Raw genomic sequence first — 27,102 nt, 5'->3', positions numbered from 1 at the left:
GAAGCCTGGTACACTGTTGTCCATGGACTTGCAAAGAGTTGGACATAACTTGGTGACTGAGGAACAGCAACAATGCTATGTATTTAATTTTTAGTAGTGCTGGGTCTTCATTGCTGTACATGGGCTTTCTCTTTTTTGGAAAGTGGAAGCTACTCTAGTTACACTGCATGGCCTTCACATGGCCATGGCTTCTTTTGTTGCAGAGCACAGGCTCTAGGCACAAGGACTTCAGTCACTGCAGCATGCAGGCTCAGAAATTGTGTCATGCAGGGCTTGGTTGCTGCACAGCATGTGAGATCTTCCTGGATCAGTGCTTGAATCCATGTTCCCTGCATTGGCAGGCAGATTCCCATCCTCTGTACTATCAGGAAAGTCCTAGAGTATATTTCTTTATTTTGGGCTTTAATTTTTCTCAGCAATGCTTTTTAGCTTCCAACGTTCTTTTCTAACACATTTCTAATCATTCCATGCTAGTGTATAAATATGCAGTCTTTTTTTTTTTATAATGATATTATACCCTTCAACTTTTCTTAATTCACTTATTAGTTCCAGTAAGTTTTTCTTATAGATGTTTTGGAATTTTCTACATAGACCATGATTTTGCCTATGAACAAAGACTGTTTTATAGTTTTTTTAAATAAGATACTTTAATTTTAATATTTTATGGCACTATCTGTAATCCATAGTGCAATACTGATTGTCCTTTTGAGAGTGAACATCTTTGTTTTATTCAGGATCTTAAAGAGAGAACAGTTAGCTTTCCACCATTGTATATAATGCTGGCTGTCATGTTTTCATGTGTGTTCCTCATGAGCTTGCAGAATTTTCCTTCTATTTCTAGAGTCAAGAGAGATTTATTTTCAGGATCACAGTTGGATTTTGTAAAATACTCTTTTCTACATTTATTGAGATGATCATATGGTTTTTTAAAATAAATGTTAATATCATAAATTATATTGATTGACTATATAATAAGGTATCTATTTCTTTTTATGTATGTGTGTGCTAAGTCACTTCAGTTGTGTCTGACTCTTTGAGTCCCTTTAGACTGTAGCCCACCAGGCTCCTCTGTCCATGGGATTCTCTAGGGAGAATACTGGAGTGCCTTACCATGCCCTCCTCCAGGGGATCTTTCTGACCCACGGATCAAACCTGCATCTCCTGTGGCTCCTGTACTATAGGCAGATTCTTTACCACTGAGCCATCCAGGAAGCCCATTTCCTTTTATGTCTTTGGCTGATATTGTTTGTAATATTTGTTTACAATGTAAGCCAGGCACATTTTAAAAGTAAATAACTGAAAAATATTCAGGATATCATAATCATAATCAACAGAACTATACTCACACTCCTCTGAGTAGTATACACAATTATAAGTTAGATAGAAATTCATAATTTTCCTATTGCGTATGTTTGTTTAAATGCAATAGTATAGTCATTAATGGAAACACTAAAATCTTGTTAAAGTAATAAAGAAAATAATATTTATAATCTGTCTTTTTAAGTAAAATGCATTACTTAGAGCTGATAAAATTTTCAAGTAGTGATATTTGAAAATTTTTAAGTTTCTGAAATTTGCACCTTGTCCTTTTCCATTACCTATTGTGAAATACATAAGTAGAAGTGCTTCTTTTGATGTCCTTGACTGACCTAGTTCACAAAAGAAACATAAATGGCAGCAAAATAACCCCTTTGTTAATAACCTAAGTTCATTCAAAACAAAGGCAAAAAAAAAAAAAAAAATCCAGGAAATGAACCCTTGGAGTTCTTAGGCATAGTTTTTCCTCCTAGGCAGCAGTCATTACCAGATAAAATAGATAAGACCATGCAAATTTACAAATGCTATTTCACCTACAAGGAAAGTAGTTAGATAATTTATAACTTTGACCTTCATTGTTATGGCTTAGTTGAGCCTTCCTAGTGGCTCAGCAGTAAAGAATTGCCTGCCAGTGCAGGAGACGTGGGTTTGATCCCTGTGTTGGGAAGATCCCCTGGAGAAGGAAATGGCAACCTACTCCAGTATCAGTTTAGTCGTTCAGTCATGTACAACTCTTCGCCACCCAATGGACTGGAGCATGCCAGGCTTCCCTGTCCATCACCAACTTGTGGAGTTTTTCCAAACTCATGTCCATTGAGTCAGTGATGCCATCCAACCGTCTCATCTTCTGTCATCCCCTTCTCCTCCACCTTCAATATTTCCCAGTATCAGGGTCTTTTCCAGGAGTCAGATTTTCACATCAGGTGGCCAAAGTATTGGAGTTTCAGCTTCAGCATCAGTCCTTCCAATGAATATTCAGGACTGATTCTCTTTAGGATTGACTGCTTTGATATCCTTACAGTCCAAGGGACTCTCAAGAGTCTTCTCCAACATCACAATTCAAAAGCATCCATTCTTTAGCTCTCAGCTTTCTTTATAGTCCAACTCTCACATCCATACATGATCACTGGTAAAACCATAGCTTTGACTAGATGGACCTTTGTTGGTAAAGTAATGTCTCTGCTTTTTAGTATGCTGTCTAGGTTGGTCATAGCTTTTCTTCCGAGGAGTAAGCGTCTTTTAATTTCATGGCTGCAGTCACCATCTGCAGTGATTTTGGAGCCCCCCAAAATAAAGTCTGACACTGTTTCCACTGTTTCGCCATCTATTTCCCACGAAGTGATGGGACTAGATGCCATGATCTTTGTTTTCTAAATGTTGAGTTTTAAGCCAACTTTTTAACTCTCCTCTTTCACATTCATCAAGAGGTTTTTTAGTTCATCTTCACTTTCTGCCATAAGGGTGGTGTCATATGCCTATCTGAGTTTATTGATATTTCTTCTGGGAATCTTGTTTCCAGCTTGTGCTTCTTCCAGCCCAGCATTTCTCATGATGTACTCTGCATATGAGTTAAATTAAGCAGGGTGACAATATACAGCCTTTATGTACTCCTTTCCCTATTTGGAACTAGTCTGTTGTTCCATCTTCATTTCTAACTGTTGTTTCTTGATCTGCATACTGATTTCTCAGGAAGCAGGTAAGGTGGTCTGATATTCCCATCTCTTTAAGAATTTTCCATGGTTTGTTGTGATCCACACAGTATAGTTGCCTGAAAAATCCCATGGACAGAGATGCCCACAGAGGGCTATATTCCATCAGGTTGCAAATGAGTCAGACACAACTTAGTAATTAAACAGCAAAGAACAAAACAACAATTACTGCTTACTTAGTGTGTAACATTTTCATTACAGAATTATTTTCATGAATACCTCAATACCTGGATTTACTCTGTCTAGTCTCAATCAAGTCCCTGAATATACATGTTTGATTTCCAACTGTGTTCTTAACCTAGGTCACTCTTTTGATTGCAAGAAAATGAACATTATCTTCCTCTTTCATAACTAGTCCTTTATCATGATATTTCTTTTAAATTGTCTGACTGTAAATATCCTATTTCTGTTAATTGCACAAGTTCTTGATCCAATATAGTAGTATTTGTTTATGATAACCTCAAACAACAATCTCCCTTTTACATATATTTAGGAATTTCTTTTCTCTTTACAGAAAGCAGTCCAGCTTTTTATTTTTGCAAATCCTTACAGCTGATCATAAGTTTTATAAAATGCGTTGCCATGTCACTGTGTTTAGTGTCATCCATGGAAACCAGTTTTGAACCCCAGTTAACTTTTGTAGTAACAGCTGCACAGTTTCTTTTATCTGGCAAAAGTAGCAAGATAATTGGTTTTGTATAAATGTTGATCAAAAAAGACTATTTAGAAAAGGCTGTACCAAAGCAGAGTCTCATTTCCCAACTTAACAAATTCCAATGTATATTTTTTATTTTTCAAGAAATAAAATTTCAATTCTTTTTATATTGACATCATAATCTTCCCCAAATATTATTACTTTGATCATTGTCTTATTTAAAACATATTCATAAGTGAAAAGAAAAACAAAATATTTAAAGCTGATTTATTTTGGCCTTATGCTTCTAATTAAATAATAGATCTTAGGATCAGTATTGTGCAGAAAGCTGGAATACTCTTCTGTCATTGTGAAAGCATACATATAAATTTCCATGTGTGTAGTCAGGCGTAAAATATCTTTTAAAATATCTTTTCATTGGGCATTAGAGATAGTAGAAGGACAGTGGGAAAAAAAATTAGCTCTGATCTTCACCGGACTGTTCAGCATCACCTTGTTTCACCAGCTGTTACTTACACGTGGTCCAAACTGCCTGAAGGAGCCGATGCAAGATGTTCACGTCCTGAGCGTGTAGTCCTGTTGATATCAAAGCCGCTCACTAGAGGGTCCTTCAACCCCCAAAGACTATTTGACCACATTTCCAGAGCTTTCTGATATAAAAAACTTAAAGAAATAAAAGATAATACACTAAAGCTTTCATCCACATCCCCTTGGACTCCATTATAAACACCTTCTGAGAAAGCACACCTCATTACAAAACCAAATTGCTTGCCTCCCAAGAGCTACTTTTAAGTCTGGGTGGATTTTCCTTATTCTCCAAACAACCAAAAATAATCAAGATGATTGTCTTAGTCTGACAATGTCTGATGGCTTTTGCATAATAAAGTCAGAAAGGCTTTCTTTTCTTTGTTTATTTTTTAAGAAAATTCCTTCTGATAAATGAAGACTGTGTATAATTGATGCATATCAAAAATAACACTATTAATTCATGTCATATGAACACTTATAAACAGTTATACTAAAAATGCAGTTTCAGTTTATCTGAATTTAGAGATCTCAATCACATCATTTAGAAATTATCCAGAATTGTCTATTTTTATATTATTGTCTATTCTTATATTATTTTTATGTTATTTATTTACCTTCTGTCCTTGAAATATTTTCCCTTGGTATATGTTTATCTAAAATGTCTAAAAACTGAACGGCATAGTCACTAATACAGCTTTATATAAAAGCCTTATTTTAAGGCTATAACTCAAATAGTATTCAAAATGTTTGCTTCTAAATAAAAGGTATCATCAGGTACCAGGGAGAGTCTCCAACAAACTTTTGGCAGAGAGCAAGCATAATGTGTGAACATAAATTTAATGTTCACAATGTACCCTAAAGGGTACTAATGTACCCTTTAGTTCACAATTACATGACCAAATGAGTCACTCCTTTTTTATATTCTTGTGTGGCATTGCTTTTGGGAGTCTTAAGTGTTTCCCACACTGTCTTTGAACCATAGATAACTAATAAGATCTATATCATCAAGAATCTTGAAGAGCTGTTGCTATAGTTCTCCACTCAGACATGCTGGAGATATTTGGAAGAGCTTATGTATTAAGTATATATTTGCACAATGACATGAAGAGTCTCCTAAGAAGACATTTATGATAAAAGAGCGTAGGGGTAGAGGGGATGGAGAGAGAGGGAGGGAGACAGAAAAAGAGAGGCAGGGGGATCAATCGATTGATGTTTGCAGGAACTATCCCATGCATTGTAAGATGTTTAACAGCAGGATATTTATGGATAAATATCAATACCACTCCTTGTGTTCCCTTCTACCCTTAGTTATGACAACCAAAGATGTCTCTATACATTGCTAGGTATACTCTGGGGAAATTCATCCCTGGTTAAGAACCACTGATATAGTGAAAGAGGGTTTTGACCATAATCTTGCATTGTGTTAGGCATTTGGATTGGCCTGCTCTGCACCCCAATCAAACCAACCAGGATCAATTGTGCAAAGATGAATTCCATAGAACCTATCAGGAATATTGGTAGACCTCATGGATTCATGACTCAGAGGTACAGAATCCACCTGCAGATGCAGGAGACATGAGTTTGATCCCTAGGTTGGGAAGATCCCTTGCAGGAGGAAATGGCCACCTACTCCAGCATTCTTGCCTGGGAAAGTCCATGGATAGAGGAACCTGGCGAGCTACACTCCATGATATTGCAAATAGTCAGACACAACTTAGCAACTAAACAACAGCAATATGACTACAGAAGGATGAAGGGGAAATCTATCAGAACTAAACTCATGTGAGCCAGCTACTGGGAACTTTCTGAAAAAATAAACACAAACACACATGAGTGTTAACCTCTCTTTGTATTCTAGTCTCATGAAATAATCCTATGGGATTTTTAAACCCAGAAAGGACTGAATGGCAACATAGACCTTATTGTACCAGGATCCCCTGGCTCAGGGGGTTATTTTGTGACCAGAGGCATTGGCATCACCAGGAAATTTGCTACATATGCAAATTCTCATGCCCAAATCCATTTTTACTGAATCACTCTTGTTTGCTAAGTTTCTAAGAATATTTTTCATGAAAAAGTATTGAATTTTAACAAATTACTCTTCTGCCTCTTTGGAAATGCATTTTAAGATTTTATTTTTAATCAATTATATGCCTTATTTTGAAATATATTTTCTTATGATAAAGCTATCTTTGTGTTCTTGGAATAAGGTCAACTGAGAAAAAAGATTTATTATTTCTTTTATATATTATTGGATTTGTGTGGCTAATATTTAGAATTTGAGTAAGCATCTATATTCATGAGTGAAATTATAAATTTTCTTTCTCATGCTGTTCTCACTCAGTTATGGTTTCAAATTTGTACTAGACTCATGAAACTAGTTATGGAATACTACCTCCCTTTTCTGGTGAAATGTTTCAGTAGAATTTTAATTCTCTTGCTCTTGGGTGTTTGAAAGTAAAAGCATGTGGGTCCAGCATTTTCTCTTTTGAAAATAATTTAAATATCAATTGAAATAGTTCATGATTCTAATACCATTTAGGACTTAGTTTTATCTTGAATCATGCTTGATACTTTACATATTTCTAGAAATTTCTTTTTCCATCTTTTTCACTGTATTGGTTTAAAGTTATTTAAAATATTTTCTTCATCCTTTTAATTCTTTGTTGCTCAAGGTGTGTTTTGCAGAATTAGCATCATCTGAAAGTGTTGTAGAAATGCACATCTTTAGGGCCCACCAAAGATCTACTTAATGAGTTCACTTATTGTAGCTGAATTGTGTTTCCCAAATTAACAAATGAAGTCTTAACCCTCAATACTACAGAATGCTAGGGTAATTGGAGATAGGGCCTTTGTGGAGGTAATTAATGATAAATGACATCATACAGGTAGGCTTTAATTAAATATAATTGGTGGTCATATAAGAAGAGATAGCTTCATGGGGGATGTCTGTGCACAGAGGAGAGGCCATGGGAGGACAGAGTAAGGTGGCTGTCCAAAAGCCAAGGGGCCTCTGGAGGAACTAAGATTGACGGCACCAGATGTTGGATACCTAGTCTCCAGACATGTGAGAAAACAAAATTCTGTTGTTTAAGACTCCTAGTCAGTGGTATTTTGTCATGGCAGCCCCAGCACACTAAAATAGTTCTCGAGTTGCTTGTAAGCATATGAAGTTTGAGAAGCATTTTTTTGTCTTTTCTGTATCTTCACTCATATTCTCTTTTTCATTATGAATATTGTTTATATATGTCTTCACTCTAGTTTCTTCTTGATCAGTATTTCCAGAATTTACCATTTCATTAGATTTTTAAAAAATAATTAATTTACTTATTTTAATCGGAGGCTAATTACTTTACAGTGTTGTAGTGGTTTTTGCCATACTTTGATATGAATCAGCCATGTGTGTACATGTGCCTTCATCCTGAACACCCCTCCCACCTCCCTCCGCATCCCATCCTTCAGGGTTGTCCCAGTGCACTGGCCCTGAGCACCCAGTCTCATGCATTGTACCTGGACTGGTGATATATTTCACATATGGTAATATACATGTTTCAAAGCTATTCTCTTAAATCATCCCACCTTTGCCTTCTCCCACAGAGTCCAAAAGTCTGTTCTTTATATCTGTGTCTCTTTTGCATTCTCGCATATAGGGTCATTGTTACCATCTTTCTAAATTCCATATATATGCGTTAATATACCATATTGGTGTTTTTCTTTCTAAATAACTTCACTTTGTATAATAGGCTCCAGTTTCATCCACCTCATTAGAACTGATTCAAATGTATTCTTTTTAATAGCTGAGTAATATTCCATTGTGTATATGTACCACAGCTTTCTTATCCACTCGTCTGCCAATGGGCACCTAGGTTGCTTTCATGTCCTAGCTACTGTAAACAGTGCTGTCATGAACATTGGGGTACACGTGTCTCTTTCAATTCTGGTTTCCTCGGTGTGTATGCCCAGCAGTGGGATTGCTGGGTCATTGGCAGTTCTATTTCCAGTTCTATTTCCAGCTTTATAGTAGAGCCTGAAGTCAGGCAGGTTGATTCCTCCAGTTCCATTCTTCTTTCTCAAGATTGCTTTGGCTATTAGAGGTTTTTTGTATTTCCATACAAATTGTGAAATTATTTGTTCTAGTTCGGTGAAAAATACTTTTAGTAACTTGATAGGGATTGCACTGAATCTATAGATTGCTTTGGGTAGTATAGTAATTTTCACTATATTGATTCTTATGATCCATGAACACAGTATATTTCTCCATCTATTTGTGTCCTCTTTGATTTCTTTCATCAGTGTTTTATAGTTTTCTATATATAGATCTTTTGTTTCTTTAGGTAGATATATTCCTATTTTATTCTTTTCATTGCAATGGTGAATGGAATTGTTTCTTTAATTTCTCTTTCTGTTTTCTCATTGTTAGTGTATAGGAATGCAAGGGATTTCTATGTGTTAATTTTATATCCTGCAACTTTACTATATTCATTGATTAGCTCTAGTAATTTTCCGGTGGAGTCTTTAGGGTTTTCTCTGTAGAGGATCATGTCATCTGCAAACAGTGAGTTTTACTTCTTTTCCAATTTGGATTCCTTTTATTTCTTTTTCTGCTCTGATTGCTGTGGCCAAAACTTCCAAAACTATGTTGAATAGTAGTGGTGAGAGTGGGCACCCTTGCCTTGTTCCTGACTTTAAGGGAAGTGCTTTCAATTTTTCACCATTGAGAATAATGTTTGCCATGGATTTGTCATATATAGGTTTTATTATGTTGAGGTATGTTCCTTCTATTCCTGCTTTCTGGAGAGTTTTTATCATAAATGGATGTTGAATTTTGTCAAAGGTTTTTTCTGCATCTAATGAGATAATCACATAGTTTTTATCTTTCAATTTGTTAATGTAGTGTATTACACTTATTGATTTGTGGATATTAAAGAATCCTTGCATTCCTGGGATAAAGCCCACTTGGTCATGATGTATGATCTTTTTAATACGTTGTTGGATTCTGTTTGCTAGAATTTTGTTAAGGATGGAATAAACAAGTCATAGAAGAAATCAAAAAAGAAATAAAAATATGCATAGAAACAAATGAAAATGAAAGCACAACAACCCAAAAACTATGGGACACTGTAAAAGCAGTGCTAAGGGGAAGGTTCATAGCAATACAGGCTTACCTCAAGAAAAAAGAAAAAAATCAAATAAATAATGCTACACCTAAAGCAACTAAAAAATGAAGAAATGAAGAACCCCAGGGTTAGTAAAAGGAAACAAATCTTAAAAATTAGGGCAGAAATAAATGCAAAAGAAACAAAAGAGACCATAGCAAAAATCAACAAAGAGAAAACGACTAGACCATTCAGATATGACCTAAATCAAATCCCTTATGATTATACAATGGAAGTGAGAAATAGATTTAAGGGACTAGGTCTGATAGACAGAATGCTTGATGAACTATGGTTGGAGGTTTGTGACACTGTACAGGACACAAGAATCAAGACCATCCCCAAGAAAAAGAAATGCAAAAAAGAAAATGGCTGTTTGTGTAGGCCTTACAAATAGCAGTGAAAAGATGGGAAGTGAAAAGCAAAGGAGAAAAGGAACTATACACCCATTTGAATGCAGAGTTCCAAAGAGTAGCAAGGAGAGATAAGAAAACCTTCCTCAGTGATCAATGCAAAGAAATAGAGGAAAACAATAGAATGAGAAAGACTAGAGATCTCTTCAAGAAAATTAGGGATACCAAGGGAACATTTCATGTAAAGATGGGCTCAATAAAGGACAGAAATGCAGAAGCAGAAGATATTAAGAAGAGGTGGCAAGAATACACAGAACTGTACAAAAAAGATCTTCAAGACCCAGATAATTATGATGGTGTGATCACTCACCTAGAGCCAGACATCCTGGAATGTGAAGTCAAGTGGGCCTTAGGAAGCATCACTATGAACAAAGTTAGTGGAGATGATGGAATTCCAGTTGAGCTATTTCAAATCCTAAAAGAAGATGCTGTGAAAGTGCTGCACTCAATATGCCAGCAAATTTGGAAAACTCAGCAGTGGCCACAGGACTGGAAAAGGTCAGTTTTCATACCAATCTCAAAGAAAGGCAATGCTAAAGAGTGCTCAAACTACCACACAATTGCACTCATCTCACACACTAGTAAAGTAATGCTCAAAATTCTCCAAGCCAGGCTTCAGCAATATGTGAACCGTGAACTTCCAGATGTTCAAGCTGGTTTCAGAAAAGGCAGAGAAACCAGAGATCAAATTGCCAATATCTGATGGGTTATCGAAAAAGCAAGAGAGTTACACAAAAACATCTATTTCTGCTTTATTGACGATGGCAAAGCCTTTGACTGTGTGGATTACAGTAAACTGTGGAAAATTCTGAAAGAGATGGGAATACCAGCCCACCTTACCTGCCTCTTGAGAAACCTATATGCAGGTCAAGAAGCAACAGTTAGAACTGGACATGGAACAACAGACTGGTTCCAAATAGGAAGAGGAGTACGTCAAGGCTGTATATTGTCACTGTGTTTATTTAACTTCTATGCAGAGTACATATGAGAAATGCTGGGCTACTGGAAGCACAAGGTGGAATCAAGATTGCCAGGAGAAATATCAATAACCTCAGATATGCAGATGACACCACCCTTATGGCAGAAAGTGAAGAGGAACTAAAAAGCCTCTTGATGAAAGTGAAAGCGGAGAGTGAAAAGGTTGGCTTAAAGCTCAACATTCAGAAAACTAAGATCATGGCATCCGGTCCCACCACTTCATGGGAAATAGATGGGGAAACAGTGGAAACAGTGTCAGACTTTATTTTTCTGGGCTCCAAAATCACTGCAGATGGTGACTGCAGCCATGAAATTAAACGACGCTTACTCCTTGGAAGGAAAGTTATAACCAACACAGACAGCATATTAAAAAGCAGACACATTACTTTGCCAACAAATGTCCGTCTAGTCAAGGTTATGGTTTTTCCAGTGGTCATGTATGGATGTGAGAGCTGGACTGTGAGGAAGCTGAGCACTGAAGAATTGATGCTTTTGACCTGTGGTGTTGGCGAAGACACTTGAGAGTCCCTTGAACTGCAAGGAGATTCACCCAATCCATTCTAAAGGAGATCAGTCCTTGGTGTTCATTGGAAGGACTGATGCTGAAGCTGAAACTCCAGTACTTTGGCCATATGATGCGATGAGCTGACTCATTGGAAAATACCCTGATGCTGGGAGGGATTGAGGGCAGGAGGAGAAGGGGATGACAGAGGATGAGACGTTTGGATGGCATCATCAGCTCGATGGACATGGGTTTGGGTGGACTCCGGGAGATGGTGATGGACAGGGAGTCTTGGCGTGCTGTGGTTCCTGGGGTCACAAAGTGTTAGACACAACTAAGCGACTGAACTTAACTGAACTGAAAAGGTGGTTCTTTGAGAAGATAAAGAAAATTGACAAACCAATTTTATTTATCTCATCAAGAAACAAAGGGAGAAGAATCAAATCAACAAAATTAGAAATGAAAATGGAGAAATCACAAGACAACACAGAAATACAAAGGATCATAAGAGTACTATCAGCAACTATATGCCAATAAAACAGAAAACTTGGAAGAAATGGACAAATTCTTAGAAAAGTACAACTTTCCAAAACTGAACCAGGAAGAAATAAAAGATCTAAACAGACCCATCACAAGCATGGAAATCGAAACCATAATCAGAAATTTTCCACAATCAAAAACCCAGGACCAGATGGCTTCACAGCTGAATTCCACCAAAAATTTAGAGAAGAGCTAACACCCATATTTCTCAAAATCTTCTAGAAAATTGAAGAAGAAGGTCAACTTCCAAACTCATTATATGAGGCCACCATCACCCTAATACCAAAAGCAGACAAAGACACTACAAAAAAAGAAAACTACAGGCCAATATCACTGAAGATCTTTTTTGTATAGTTCTGTGTATTCTTGACACCTCTTCTCAATATCTTCTGCTTCTGTTAGGTCCATACCATTTCTGTCAGTGTTTGTTGAAGAATATATATTAATCTTTTTTAAAGTTTAATAAATTGCTGTTGTTTTTATGATAGTAACCAAGTGCCTCATCATGCTGAACAGGACTGCCTTTGATCTCATTCTTTCAGCCTTGCCAGACTTGTCTCTTAATACTATTTATTTTGTTGTGAGGATTATACATTTTCAGAATTTTAGTTTCATTAATCTTTCCTGAAGGACTTCATGAATGCTGACTTTTGAATCAACCTCCATCATACCTTCTCCCAATGAGTTAGGTATCCCTAACCCTTGATGGCTGTACCCAAATATCAGGGCCCAAAATCCAGAGATTAGATCTGGTTTCTGAGCTGCAAACTCCCCAAGACATCATGGCAGTTCTCAAAATGGCAATTCAGCAATTAACTCTGCATTTAGCTTTTTAAAGTCTTGTCATTTTGTGATCACATAAGCTTCATAGGCACATAACAGGCTTCTCTGTTTCATCACCCCAGTGTTTCAAATTAAGTGAAGGGAAGTTGAGATTAATTTAAAGCAAGCATAATAAATTTTTTTTGGTACACTTCTTGTACAACCAAGTGTAGTAAGTAACTCAAATTGTTGTATTTTTCAAAATTATAATTAAATTTATAGAGGATAGGAAACTAATTACCACACTAAAAGTAAGTACAATTCCTGAATCATATGGTGGCTCTATTTTTAATTTTTGAGAAACCTCCATACTGTCTTTTATGGTGGCTGTGCCAATTTCTAGTTCAATCAGCACTTCATGAAGCTTCCTTTTTCTCTATATGCTTACCAGCATTTGTTATTTTTTGTCTTTTGGATGATAGCTATTCAGATAGGTGTAGGGAGTATCTCACTATTGTACTGCTTTGCTTATTCCTGGTGATTATTACATTTTTATGTTCTTCTGTTGGTCATATGTATGTTTGCTTTGGAAAAAATGTCTATTTAGGGCCTGTGCCCATTTTTAAATTGGGTTGTTTGTTTTTTTGATGTTGGGTTTTAAGTGTTCATTGTATATGTAGAACATTAAGCCATTATCAGATATATTGTATACAAATATCTTCTGCCATTTAGTAGGCTGCCTTTCATTTTGTTTATAGTTTCCTTCTCTGTGAAAAAGCTTTTTAGTTTGATGCACTTCCATTTGTTTATTGTTTGCCTTTTTTCACTTTGCCTCCTGCTGCTGCTGCTGCTAAGTCGCTTCAGTCATGTCCGACTCTGTGCGACCCCATGGGATTCTCCAGGCAAGAATACTGGAGTGGGTTGCCATTTCCTTCTCCAATGCATGAAAGTGAAAAGTGAATGTGAAGTCGCTCAGTTGTGTCCGACTCTTAGCGACCCCATGGACTGCAGCTGACCAGGCTCCGCCGTCCATGGGATTTTCCAGGCAAGAGTGCTGGAGTGGGGTGCCATTGCCTTCTCTGTTACTTTGCCTGAGGAGACATATTATATATATATAGATATATATATTGCTAAGGCTGATGTCAAAAAGCATACTGCCTATGTTTTCTTCTAGGAGCTTTATGGTTTCAGACCTCACATTTAAGTCTTTAATCCATTTTGAGTTTAATTTGTGTATGGTTTGAGAAAGTAGTTTAGTTTGATACTTTTGCATGTAGCCGCCCAAGTTTCCCAGCATTGTTAATTGAAGAGACTATGTTTCCCCCTTTATATTCTTGTCTCCTTTGTCATAGATTAATTAACTATATGTAAATGGGTTTATTTATGGGCTTTTAATTCTGTTTCACTGATCTATGTGTCTGTTTTTGTGCCAGTAACATATTGCTTTGATTACTGTAGCTTTGCAATATAGTTTGACATCAAGTTTGCTACTTTCAGCTCTGTTCTTCTTTCTCAGGATGGTTTTGGCTACTTGTGGTCTTTTGTGTTTCCATACATATCTTACAACTAATTATCTTAGCTCATGAAAAATGCCATTGGTATTTTGATAGGGCTTATGCTGGATCTACAGATTATTTTGGGTAGTATGGTCATTTCAATAAATTAATTTTCCTAATCCGTACACACTGTGTAACTTTCCATCTGTTTGTGTTGTCTTTAATTTCTTTTATTTATTATAATTTTCTGAATACAAATCTTTCACTTCTATGGTTATATTTTTGATGAAATTGTAAAAGAAACTTTTTTCTTAAATACTCTTTCAGCTAGTTCATTGTTAGTGTGTAGAAATGCAATATATTTCTTTATATTAATTTTGTGTTCTGTGACTATTGAATTCGTTTATTAGTTTTACTAGCTTTTTGGTGGAGTCTTCACAATTTTCTATGTATAGCATCATGTCATCTGCAAGCACTGACAGTTTTACTTGTTGGTTTAAAACTTGGATTCTTTTTATTTCTTTTACTTGTCTAATTGCTGTAGCTAGGACTTCCAATATCATCTTAAATAAAAGTGATGAGAATGGGTATTTTCCTTTCATCCCTAATCTTAAAGGTATTGCTTTCACCTTTTCACCCTTGAGAATAATGTTGGCTGTAGGTTTGTCATTTATGGACTTTTTATATTAGGTATGTTCCCTTCATACTCACTTTGTTGAGAGTTTTTTAAACTATAAATGAATATTGAATTTTATCAAAATCTTTTTCATCTATTAAGATAATCATATAAGTTTTATTCTTCAATTTGTTAATCTCATGTATCATATTGATTTATTTTATGGACATTGAAACCTCTTTGAACCTTTGGATAAATCTCATTTTATCATGGTCTATATCCTTTTAAATACTGCTAAATTTGATTTGCAATCCCTTTTTGTGGTTCTAATTAAGCATTTTACATAATTCCATTTTTTCTCCTTTCTTAGTCTATTTATTATAGTCTTCTTTTTCTTTTTTAATGATTGTCCTAGAGTTTGCAATTATATTTTTTAACATTCAGTTAACAAATATATTTGTTAACAATTATATTTGTTAACATTCAGTTAACACTATACTGTTTTATAGGTAGTACATGTGCCTTATGATGACACAATAATTCCAACTTTCCCTTCCTATTCCTTTTATCATTTCTGTGATTTGTTTCACTTATGCATATACATACATAATCAAATACGTTGAAGCTATTATTGTTTTAAATAAGCTATTATGTGTTAGATGAATTGAAAATATGAAAAATGAAAGTTTTTATTTTAATTTTGCTTAATTCTTCTTTAATGTTCTTCCTTTCTTTATGTAGACCCAGATTTCTGATGTACATCATTTCCTCCTGTAACGAATTTATTTTTAATGTTTCTTGAAATATCCCTTAGTTTTTGTTTGTCTGAGAAAGTGTTTATTCCATCCTCACTTTTGGAGGATAATTTTGCATGGCACAGAATTCTAGGTTGATTTTTTTCCCCCTCAAGACTCTACTCTCTTCGTGCTTGCTTGATTTACTAGGAGAAGTTACATGTAATTCTTATCATCACTCCTCCTTAGGGAAGGTTATTCCCCCCTGCCCCACTGGTTTCTAGTTCCTTTCAATATGCTTTCTTTCTTTCTTTTTCCTGTCCTACAGTTTCACTTCAAGTATCATTGCTTCAAATATTCAAAACTATTCTTGTTTCAAATCTGTTTTTGCTCCTGAATTTCTTTCTTATTTTTATGGTATTGTCATTATTTGATTTGTCCCACAGTTTATGGATATTATGTTCTGCTATTTAAAAAAAATCCAGTTTATTATTAATTTTGAAAGTTTCTATTGAGATATCCTCAAGAGTATCTTTCCTGAGCAGTGTCCAGTCTACTAATGAGCATTCTTCATTTTTGTTAGAGTAGACCACTCTTGATCTCAAGAATTTATGTTTTATACTTAATGTTTCTGTCTGCTTACATTACATATCTATTCTTGCATGCTATCTATTTTATCCATTAGAACCCTTAGCACATTAATCACTATTTTAAATTACCAGTCTGATAATTCCAACATCCCTGTTAGATCTGAGTCTGGTCTGATGTTTTGTCTGTCTCTTCAAACTGTTTCTTTGCCTTTTAGTATGCTTTATAATTTTTTCTTAATAGGCAAACGTGATCTTATGGGTGAAAGGAGTTCCAGTAACTGACCTTTAGGAGTAAAGTGTAAGTGTAGAATGGAAGTCTTTCAGTGAGACTTTTCGTCTGTAGTGTGAACTTTACCAGTGCTTCTCATTTTACCCCTTTCTCCATGAAATTAAAAGACACTTGTTCCTTGGAAGAAAAGCTATGAAAAACCTAAATGGCATATTAAAAAGCAGAGATATTACTTTGCCAACAAAGGTCCATATAGTAAAAGCTATGATTTTTCCAGTTGTTAGGTATGGATGTGAAAATTGGACCAAAAGGAAGGTTGAGCACTGAAATATTTATGCTTTCGAACTGTGGTGTTGGAGAAGAATTTTGAGAGTCTCTTGGACAACAAGGAGATCAAACCAGTTAATCCTAAGGGAAATCAACTGAATATTCATTGGAAGGACTAATGCTAAGGCTGAAGCTCCAATACTTTGGCCACCTGATGCAAAGAGTTGACTCATTGAAAAAGACTCTGATACTGGGAAAGATTGAAGGCAGGAGAAGGGGACAACAGAAGATGAAATGGCTGGATGGCAATTCACCAACTCAATGGACATGAGTTTGAGCAAACTCTGGGAGATGGTGAAGGGTAGGGAAAACTGGCATGCAGCAGTCCATGGGGTTGCAAAGAGTCAAGACACGACTGAGCAACTGAACAACACCAATAACCCTTACCTGGGACAAGAAGTGTAGAGTGAACTGGGTATTTCTCTTCCCTTAGGTTGGTTAGACTCTAAAAAAAAATATATATATATACTAGTGTAGGCTCTGGTAAAACACTCTCTTGAAGATAAGTCTTATTAAAAAGGATGGAAAGCTTTGGTATATTTCAAAATGGTATCTGCCAGACTCCCACAGGAGAGGTAAAAGAGTACATTTTCCAGGTATTCAGTTTAAAAATTTGTTCAAGCTCCTGAAGGTATAACTCCAAGTTTGGGGCCGCATCATAACTGTGAACCTTGGAGTTTTTAATTCTTAGATTTATCTACACTGAGCCTCCAGCAATACATCAATTATAATTCAGATTTTCTTATCCAGCACTGGTTTCCACAGAGGTTTCTTCTCATGGGTTTCTGATCCAATAATTTGTGATTCTCTGTATTCACCTGTTGACCTCTCCAATTTGGGGTGAGCCATTTGCCTTAGAACTTCACTTCTCTGACAGATCTAACTAGAGTTGTTGATTTTTCAGCTTTATATTTATTGTTAGAATGGAGTGATGCCATTAAATTTTATGCCTTATAAACAATTTTCTATTTACTCATCCCTACCATTCTCTCTTGCAAAATAGCCATAACTTAATTCAGGAATCTTCCTGTCTCAATGCAGTGGAAATCTTTCAGGAGAGATGGTCTTATCCATCTTGAATTAGATCTGGATCATATTTGGTCTAGCTGATCATTAGGTATATATTTTCTTTGGTTTGCACTGGTTTAGAAATGGATATATTGCACAATTCTGTTTAAGGAAGTTTCAGAGCTCTCTTTCTACTGTACATTATTCTGTCTGAGTGTGATATCTGAAATTTCCACAGCGACCTTGTAAATTTAAGAGGGACGTGCTGAGTTTAGCACATTAGTAATATGGATGATGTCATCAAGCTGTTGAATTAATCAGATCCTGCAGCCAGCTCTATGAGTTGTTTTTATGAAAAACACCCTCATTTTATAATTATTTGTACACAATTTGGAAAACTCTTTCATAAGGTTTTTCTGCAACTTATTCTTGAGTGTAACTAACTTGATTCACAATCAATGGGTAAACAAAATAATAGGTACAATTTTTTTTTCTTAAAATCATTTTTCAGTTATGTCTTTCCTTTATCAAAGAGAGAGCACTTCCCTCCATAAGATTTAATTTTGAAGTAACATTTTATAAGAATAAGACCCAGTTTTCCCCACAGCCAGTCCCTCCAATCAGGAAGTGTGTGTAAAACTATTATCCTCATAGATTGAGGGCTGACCAAAGAAGCAAGAACTACAATCCCACAGCCTCAGAAAGAAAGTCGCAATCACAGAATGATCAAATGGATCACAGCTTTGTCATGGCAAAGGGGCTTGTATAGCTCAATTAAGCTATGAGCTATGCAATGTAGGGCCATCCAACATGGACAGGTCATGGTGGAGAGTTCTGATAAACTGTGATCTAAGGGAGAAGGAAATGGCAAACTACTCCAGTATTTTTGCCTCAAAAACCCCATGTACAATATGAAAAGGCAAAAAGATATGACACTAGAAGGTGATCCCCTCAGGTCGGTATGGTACTGGGGAAGAGCAGAGAAATAGCTCCAGAAGAATTAAGAAGCTGGGCCAAAGTGGAAATGGTGCTCAGTTGTGGACATGTCTGGTAGTGAAAGTAAAGTCCAGTGCTGTAAAGAACAGTATTGTATAGGAACCTGGAAAGTTGGGTCCAATAATCAAGGTAAATTGGACTTGGTCAAATAGGAGATGGCAAGAGTGAACATTGACATTTTAGGAATCAGTGAACTAAAATGGATGGCGATGGGAGAATTTAATTCAGATGACCATTATATCTACTACTGTGGGCAAGAGGCCTTTAGAAGAAATGGAATAGCACTCATAGTCAAAAAAAAAAAAAGAGTGCTTGGGAGAAATCTTATATATGGCAGAATGATCTCAGTTCATTTCCAATGCAAACCGTTCAACACCAGAGTAATCCAAATTTATTCCCCAACCACTAATGCCAAATAAGCTGAAGTTAAACAATTCTATGAAGACTTACAAGACCTTCTAGAGATAATATAAAAAAAGATGTCCTTTTCCTCATAGGGGAGTGGAAAGCAAAAGTACGAAGTCAAGAGATACCTGGGGTAGTAGGCAGGTTTGGCCTTGGAGTAAAAAATGAAGCAGGTGGAGAAGCAAATGCTAACCCAGAGTGTTTTGCAAAAAAAAAAAAAAAAAATGTCATAGGGCAAAAAATAGAGTTTTTCAAGAGAATAAACTGGTCATAACAAACACTCTCTTTCAACAATATGAAAGAAAACTACATATGGACATCACCACGTGGTCAACACTGAAATAAGCTTAATTATATTCCTTGCAACTGAAGATAGAGAAGCTCTATATAGTCAGCAAAAACAAGACTGGGAGCTGACTGTGACACAGATCATGAACTCCTTCTTGAAAAATTCATGCTTAAAGAAAGTAGGGAAAATCACTAGGCGACTCAGTTATGATATAAATCAAATCCCTTATGATTATATAGTGGAGATGATGGATAGACTCAAGTGATTAAATCTGGTAGGCAGATTGCCTGAAGAATAATGGATGGAGGTTCACAAAACTGTGTAGGAGTCAGTGACTGAAACCATCCCCAAGAAAAAGAAATGCAAGAGGGCAAGGTGAATGTAAAGAGACCTTACAAATAGCTGAGAAAAGAAGAGAAGCTAAATGCAAAGGAGAAAGGGAAAGATATACCCAACTGAATGCAGACTTCCAGAGAATAGAAAGGCAAGATAAGAAACTCTTCTTCAATGAACAATGGGAAGAAATAGAGGAAAACAATAGAATGAGAAAGACTAGAGATCTCTTCTAGAAAATTGGAGATACCAAGAGAACACTTCATGCAAGGATGGGCACAATAAAGGACAGAAAACCTAAGGACCTGAGAGAAGTAGAAGAAATTACAAAGAGGTGGCAAGAATACACAGAAGAACTATACAAGAAAGTTCTTCATGACTTGGATAACCATGATGGTGTGATCTTCATTTAGAGCCAGACATTCTGGAGTGTGAAGTCAAGTGGGCCTTAGGAAGCATTGCTACAAGCAAAGCTAGTGATAGTGATGGAATTTCATCTGAGCTATTTCAAATCTTAAAAAGAAGTTGCTGTTAAAGTGCTGCACTCAATATGCCAGCAATTTGGAAAACTCAGTAGTGGTCACTAGACTAGAAAAGTCAGTTTTCATTCCAATCTCAAAGAAGGGCAGTGCCCCAACATGCTCAAACTACCCTACACTCACTCTCATTTCACATGCTAGCGAGGTAATGCTCAAAAACCTTGAAGCTGAGCTTTAGCAGTATGTGAACTGAGAAATCCCAAATGTACAAGCTGACTTAGAAAAGGCAGAAGAACCAGATATCAAATTGCCAATATCCACTGGATTGTAGAGAAAGCAAGCAATTCTAGAAAAACCTGTACTTCTGTTTCATTGATTACCCTAAAAGCTTTTGACTGTGTGGATGACAATAAACTGGAAAATTCTTAAAGAGATGGGAATACCTTACCTGTGTCCTGAAAAACCTGTATGGAGGTCAAGAAGCAACAGTTAGAACTGGACATGGAACAATAGACTGGTTCCAAATTGGGAAAGGAGTAAAACAAGGCTGTATACTGTCACCCTGTTTATTTAACTTACATGCAAAGTACATCATGCGAAATGCTGGGGTGGATGAATCACAGGCTTGAATCAGATTGTTGGGAGAAATATCAACAACCTCAGACATGCAGATGATATCACCCTAATGGCAGAAAAAGAATAGGAGCCTCTTGATGAGGGTGAAAGAGGAGAGTGATAAAGCTGGTTTAAAACTCAGCATCCAAAAAACTAAGATCACGGCATTCAGTCCCATCACTTCATGGTAAATAGAAGGGGAAAAAATGGAAATAGCAACAGAATTTTTTTTCTTTGGCTCCAAATCACTGCAGACAGTGACAGCAGTCATGAAATGAAAAAATATTTGCTCCTTTTTGGAAACTATGACAAACCTAGACAGCGATTTAAAAAGAAGAAACATCACATTTCTGACAGAGGTCCATATAGTCAATGTATGGTTTTTCCAGTAGTCATGTTTGGATGTCAGATTTGGACCACAAAGGAGACTGGGCATCAAAGAATTAATGTTTTCAAATTGTGCTGGAGAAGACTCTTGAGAGTTCCTTGGACTGCAAGGAGATCAAACTAGTCAATCCTAAAGGAAAACAATCCTGAATATTCATTGGAAGGACTGATGCTAAAGCTAAAGCTCCAATACTTTGGCCACCTTATGCAAACAGCTGGCTCATTTGAAAAGACCTTGATGCTGGGAAAGATTGAAGGCAGGAGGAGAAAAGGGTAACGGAGGATGAGACGGTTGGATGGCATCACCAACTCAGTGGACATGAGTTTGAGCAAGCTCTGGGATTGTGAAGGGCAAGGAAGCCTGGTGTGCTGCAGTCCAGGGTTTGCAAAGAGTTGGACATGACTTAGTGACTGATCAAAACAAAGGAAGAAGCATTAGTAATTAATAAGTTGAAAATTGAAATAAAACTTTATTTCCAGTACTTATGCACAATGACTTTATACAAGTTATCTAACTTTCTATTCTTCAGTTTCCTCATATGTAAAATAGTAATGGGACCTACTTCAGGGTGTGAAGAGGAACTAAAAAGCCTCTTGATGAAAGTGAAAGCAGAGAGTGAAAAGGTTGGCTTAAAGCTCAACATTCAGAAAATGAAGATCATGGCATCCGGTCCCATCACTTCATGGCAAATAGATGGGGAAACAGTGGAAACAGTGTCAGACTTTATTTTTCTAGGCTCCAAAATCACTGCAGATGGTGATGGCAGCCATGAAATTAAAAGACGCTTACTCCTTGGAAGGAAAGTTATGACGAACCTAGATAGCATATTCAAAAACAGAGACATTACTTTAAAAACAAAGATTCATCTAGTCAAGGCTATGGTTTTTCCTGTGGTCATGTATGGATGTGAGAGTTGGACTGTGAATAAGGCTGAGCGCCGAAGAATTGATGCTTTTGAACTGTGGTGTTGGAGAAGACTCTTGAGAGTCCCTTGGACTGCAAGGAGATCCAACCAGTCCATTCTGAAGGAGATCAACCCTGGGATTTCTTTGGAAGGAATGATGCTAAAGCTGAAACTCCAGTACTTTGGCCACCTCATGCGAAGAGTTAACTAATTGGAAAAGACTCTAATGCTGGGAGGGATTGGGAGCAAAAGAAGGGGACGACAGAGGATGAGATGGCTGGATGGCATCACTGACTCGATGGACGTGAGTCTGAGTGAACTCTGGGAGTTAGTGATGGACAGGGAGGCCTGGCGTGCTGCGATTCATGGGGTCGCAAAGAGTCGGACAGGATTGAGCGACTGATCTGATCTGATCTGATGGAGATTAAATGGGGTAATCTATATAAAATTCTTATCAAGTATCTAAAACTTGTAAAATAGTAGTTGCTCAGTTGTGTGTGACTCCTTGCAACCCCATGGATTTTAGTCTGCCAGGCTCCTCTGTCAATGGAATTCTCCAGGCATAAATACTGGATTGAGTGTCCATTCCTTTCTCCAGGGGATCTTCCTGACCCAGGAATCAAACTTGGTCTCCCCCATTGCAGGCATAATCTTTTACTTTCTGAGCCACTAGCAAAGCCCCAACATTGTAAGCACTGAGTAAATGTTACTTGTTATTATAAGTAACATTTTATTTTTCTGAATTGCAGCATTATCTACTATTTTTTCTCTGTCTTTCAAGGTAATCAAGTTCCTACAAGGGAAAGTTATATGGGAATAAAATTATTCCCAGATAGTATACCTCTTAAAAGCATTCTCAATCTGTATAATTCTATGAGAGAGGAATTAGATTTGTTTCAGCTAAATCATTTTAGAAATAACCTTAGATTTTAGGATTGGCTTTTAATTCTATTTTCACTGTTGAGTTTCTCTCCTTCAAATTAAAACTTCAGAACAAACATTTATATGGTACTGTTTTTTTTGGCCACATGGCTATGCTTGTGGGATTTTAGTTCCCTGACCAGGGACTGAACTCATTGGCAGTGAGAGCATGGAGTCCTAGTCACTGGACTACCAGGAAATTCCCTACATGATGCTATTCTTAAGAATAAAATTTATTGACAAAAACTTAGTTTTCAGTTTATACCAGCATAGAGGTATTGACTATTGAACATGAGGTCAAGATTGTGATATCTTATATTCTTTTCAAATTAATTCCTGAAAATGAATACAACAGTTAAATGGAAGTCCCATCTAAATATCTCAACATAATATGCTTATATTTAGTTTTTAACACTGATATGTACTTATGTAAGTATGATATGTGAAAATATTAAAATAAGATTGTCATTTCCAAGATATTAGTACGTTCCATTGCTTCTCTTTGTAACATGGCTTTAAAAACGCATTTTCCTGACACTCTTATCCGTTTATTTCTTAGAATTTTTTTTAAAGCAATAGACCCAATGATTCCCTCTGATACCCTTTCCTCATTTTATTCTCAATAATGACTCTTTGGGGAGCAATGCTATGGGGAATGAGATTGATTACCCATCACTGCTTCTGATGTGCTGTTTAACCAAGCTGGTGAACCATAGACTGTCATCATAGAGGGCATCAAATCAACAGTGTGTGCCATGAAACCGACACTCCTGTGCACCTAACAATAACGAGAATTCTTTTAGCTCATTAGACAGCCCAAGGAACTGCTAAGTAAAGTTCAAGACAAAAATGTTTTCTATAATTCTGGGTAATCTACATCACTAAATAGGTTGAAAACTAGGGTCTCAGGTATATGACTTCCTGATTTAAACCTTATGATGGTCAAAGAAATTCCAGACTTTAAATTACATTAAGGGAAAAGGTGTGTTTCAGTTTTGGACTTAAATACATGATGACTTTTTTTAAGATTCATAATTATCAGTAGCAGTAACTTGTCTCCCAAATCTCTCTCCAAAATACAACTTATTGAGCTGTTTTTTTTACTTTAGTTTAAAATCCTTCTTTGACCCCATGCCATGCTTTTTTCTTTGAAGATTTTAGGAAACTATTTGGAAAGAAAAAAAAAAATATATATATATATATCTTAAATCCTCACATGCATTGGTTAATTGTTTCACATATTAACATTTTACCTTCCAGTAAGACTGTCAGATTTTCAAAGAGGACATCCATGGTTTCTTTTATTTTCTATATTATAGTAGTCATACTATACACAGTCTTGTATGTAGAATTTCATTAGTAGAATTATGCTAAACTTCTTATTCTACTAAAGTAGTTGGATTAAACTAAATTTTCTTAAGTAATTTTGTTTGGAGTTTATTTTATGATGAAGGCTATTTGTAATGCAAAGCTAGTCATACCTGTTCACACACAACGCTCTTGTTTTCTCTAAGTATACATTGGGTATGGTTTAAAAACAGAAACGAAAAACTTTTTAAATAGACATAGCTTATCAAATGGCAACCCACTCCAGTACTCTTGCCTAGAAAATCCCATGGATGGAGGAGCCTGGTGGGCTGCAGTCCATAGGGTCGCTAAGAGTCGGACACGACTGAGCAACTTCACTTTGATTTTTCACTTTCATGCATTGGAGAAGGAAATGGCAACCCACTCCAGTGTTCTTGCCTGGAGAATCCCAGGGACGGGGGAGCCTGGTGGGCTGCCGTCTGTGGGGTCGCACAGAATCGGACACGACTGAAGCGACTTAGCAGCAGCAGCAGCAGCTTGTCAAATCACCCCTTTCACTTATTGAAAAAATCTTGTACAAAAACCGAACTTTTGTACAAAACATCTCTGTTTACTTATACAGAAATATCCAAAGGCACTAAACATTTCTGAGAATATCTATAATATTGCCAATAGAATATAATAGTTATTATACATTAATATGGGGGCTTCCCTTGTGGCTCAGCTGGTAAAGAATCTGCCTATAATGTGGGAGACCCGAGTTTGATCCCTGGGTTGGGAAGACCTCCTGGAGAAGGGAAAAACTACCTACTCCAGTATTCTGGCCTGGAGAATCCCATGGACTGTATAGTCCGTTGGTTCACAAAGAGTCAGACACGACTGAATGACTTTCACTTTCATTTACACATTAATATGGAATGCAATATGGAGGCATTTTTTCTATTTTTTTTAAGAAAAACTAAATGGTGAAATTTTTATAAGCTTAAAAATTCAAAACCCATTCTATTTGAAACTAAACGTAACAGTAGCATTTTAAAATAAATTGTTAATTCCTACCATACCTTGAACTTAATTGAACAAAAACAGCCTTTTCCTTTTTCTGTATTTCCCTGTCAAAGCTTATCATTTTCTCCTCTTGACAAAGCTTCTATTTTTACCCTTTCTAATTGTATTCTAATTTTGAAGAGAGTGCCTGAAACATAATAAAAAATTTTATAGGAAAATCAATTGATTGAAAAATCACTCCACATGTTAATTGTTTTTGTTTTCTTTTGTGGACATTTTATAATATATTGGATAAAATTGTCAGCATATTTCACAATAATTTTGTTTTTTCCTTTCTATGTTAAATTTACAAAATATAAAAGAAATATAATAATATAGATAGAAAGCAACTTATTTAGCTTCTTTGCTTGGTAAGTATGTTTAGACAGTGATGATGTTAGTGCTTTTAAAGTCACTACAGGCGAAAACTCCACTAAACCTCATAGATAGTCTTTTAACTTTATATGTGCATTATGTGAGGTAGCTTAATGAAGAAGGAGGGAATATAAGAAAGAATAATATGCACTTTAATAAATCATATATCCTTGTGCTATTTAAATGTTTCTTCAAGGTTGATTGAAACTTTAACCTCAGTCTCAATAAAAAAGAAAAGCTTCAAATTTGCCAGACCTTGAATTTTTACAACACTATGTTGAATTATGCAGTGATCAGTCAATTATTCATCTCCCTCAGCCTGAGATAGCTGTGCTTTGAAAAGCATGCAAAAATGGGGCTACAGAATGTGATGCTGTGTCAACACATTTCACTCAGGATTGCTTACAAGACAAATTTTTGTTTCAACATTGATTCTAGTTTTCTTGATGTTTGCTTCTAATAAGGTACCTGTTACAAATCAATTTCAGTTTGCATGCTTTAGTTTCTGATTCAGGATGATACACTGCCAAAATGACATTACTGCCTTTTCCATAGATTTCTACACCCGCCTAAGAAATAGAGATCTTTCATATTTCAAGGTAATCTTAACATAAGGTTTGCAAAACAAACCTACTTTGTCTGCTAAGGGAACAAGGAAGAATGGATTTATGTGCAATAGTTGGAATTCTTAAAATATTTCATCAATAAAATAAATAGAAGGATGCAGAAATACAAGTGTGCTGGCTTCTAACAAATCTATTATAAAGGAAGGATTCTATTTGGGAAGCAGAGAAGGAGAGAAATATCACAGCAATGATCGAGGGTGCTTTGGAATTTGAAGCCTGAGTTAGAATCATGGTTCTGTGATTTACCAATTCTTTCACCTAGGGCAAACAAAATTACCTCCTGGAGCCTCAGATATCTCATTGTTTTAACAGGGAAAACACACACATAGGAGGGTTAGAAAAATTATATAATAGAATGTAAGTTGAGTGTTTAAAACACAAAGTTTGGCTCCAGGTGAACACTCAAAAACTTGAACCTATTTTAATTAACTGACCATTGGAGTCTAGAAGGGAAATTCACATAGATGTTTAGACTTTAGAACACACAATTTTTTAAACTGGTAAATATGATAAAATACCCTGTTTTAATTAATGAATGAGTTCTGTCCAAACTACTCTGTCCAAGAATCTATGAGTGTATTTACATTTGATGGGAAGTATGAAGAGCTGGAAGGGCACTTGTATTAGCTACTTGTTCTGATTACCCATAATGTCACCTTTGTCTGTAGCATATTCCTTTCCAATGAAGTTATCTTGCTTGGCTTTTCTAGGATCTTTCTGGCATTAGTGGAACATTTAGATATCCAACATAAATTATGAAATTCAATTCTCAGTTGATTTCCCATTGAAAGTAAGTATTCCTAGGCAGCTCAAATCTGACAGTGATATCACCCCCACATGTTCAAGGAAAACTACCTGAACA

Source organism: Bos mutus, chromosome 12 (genome assembly GCF_027580195.1).
Source record: "Bos mutus isolate GX-2022 chromosome 12, NWIPB_WYAK_1.1, whole genome shotgun sequence".
NCBI lineage: Eukaryota > Metazoa > Chordata > Mammalia > Artiodactyla > Bovidae > Bos > Bos mutus.
The sequence above is the reverse complement of the archived record's forward strand: the minus strand, read 5'-3'. Positions refer to the sequence as shown.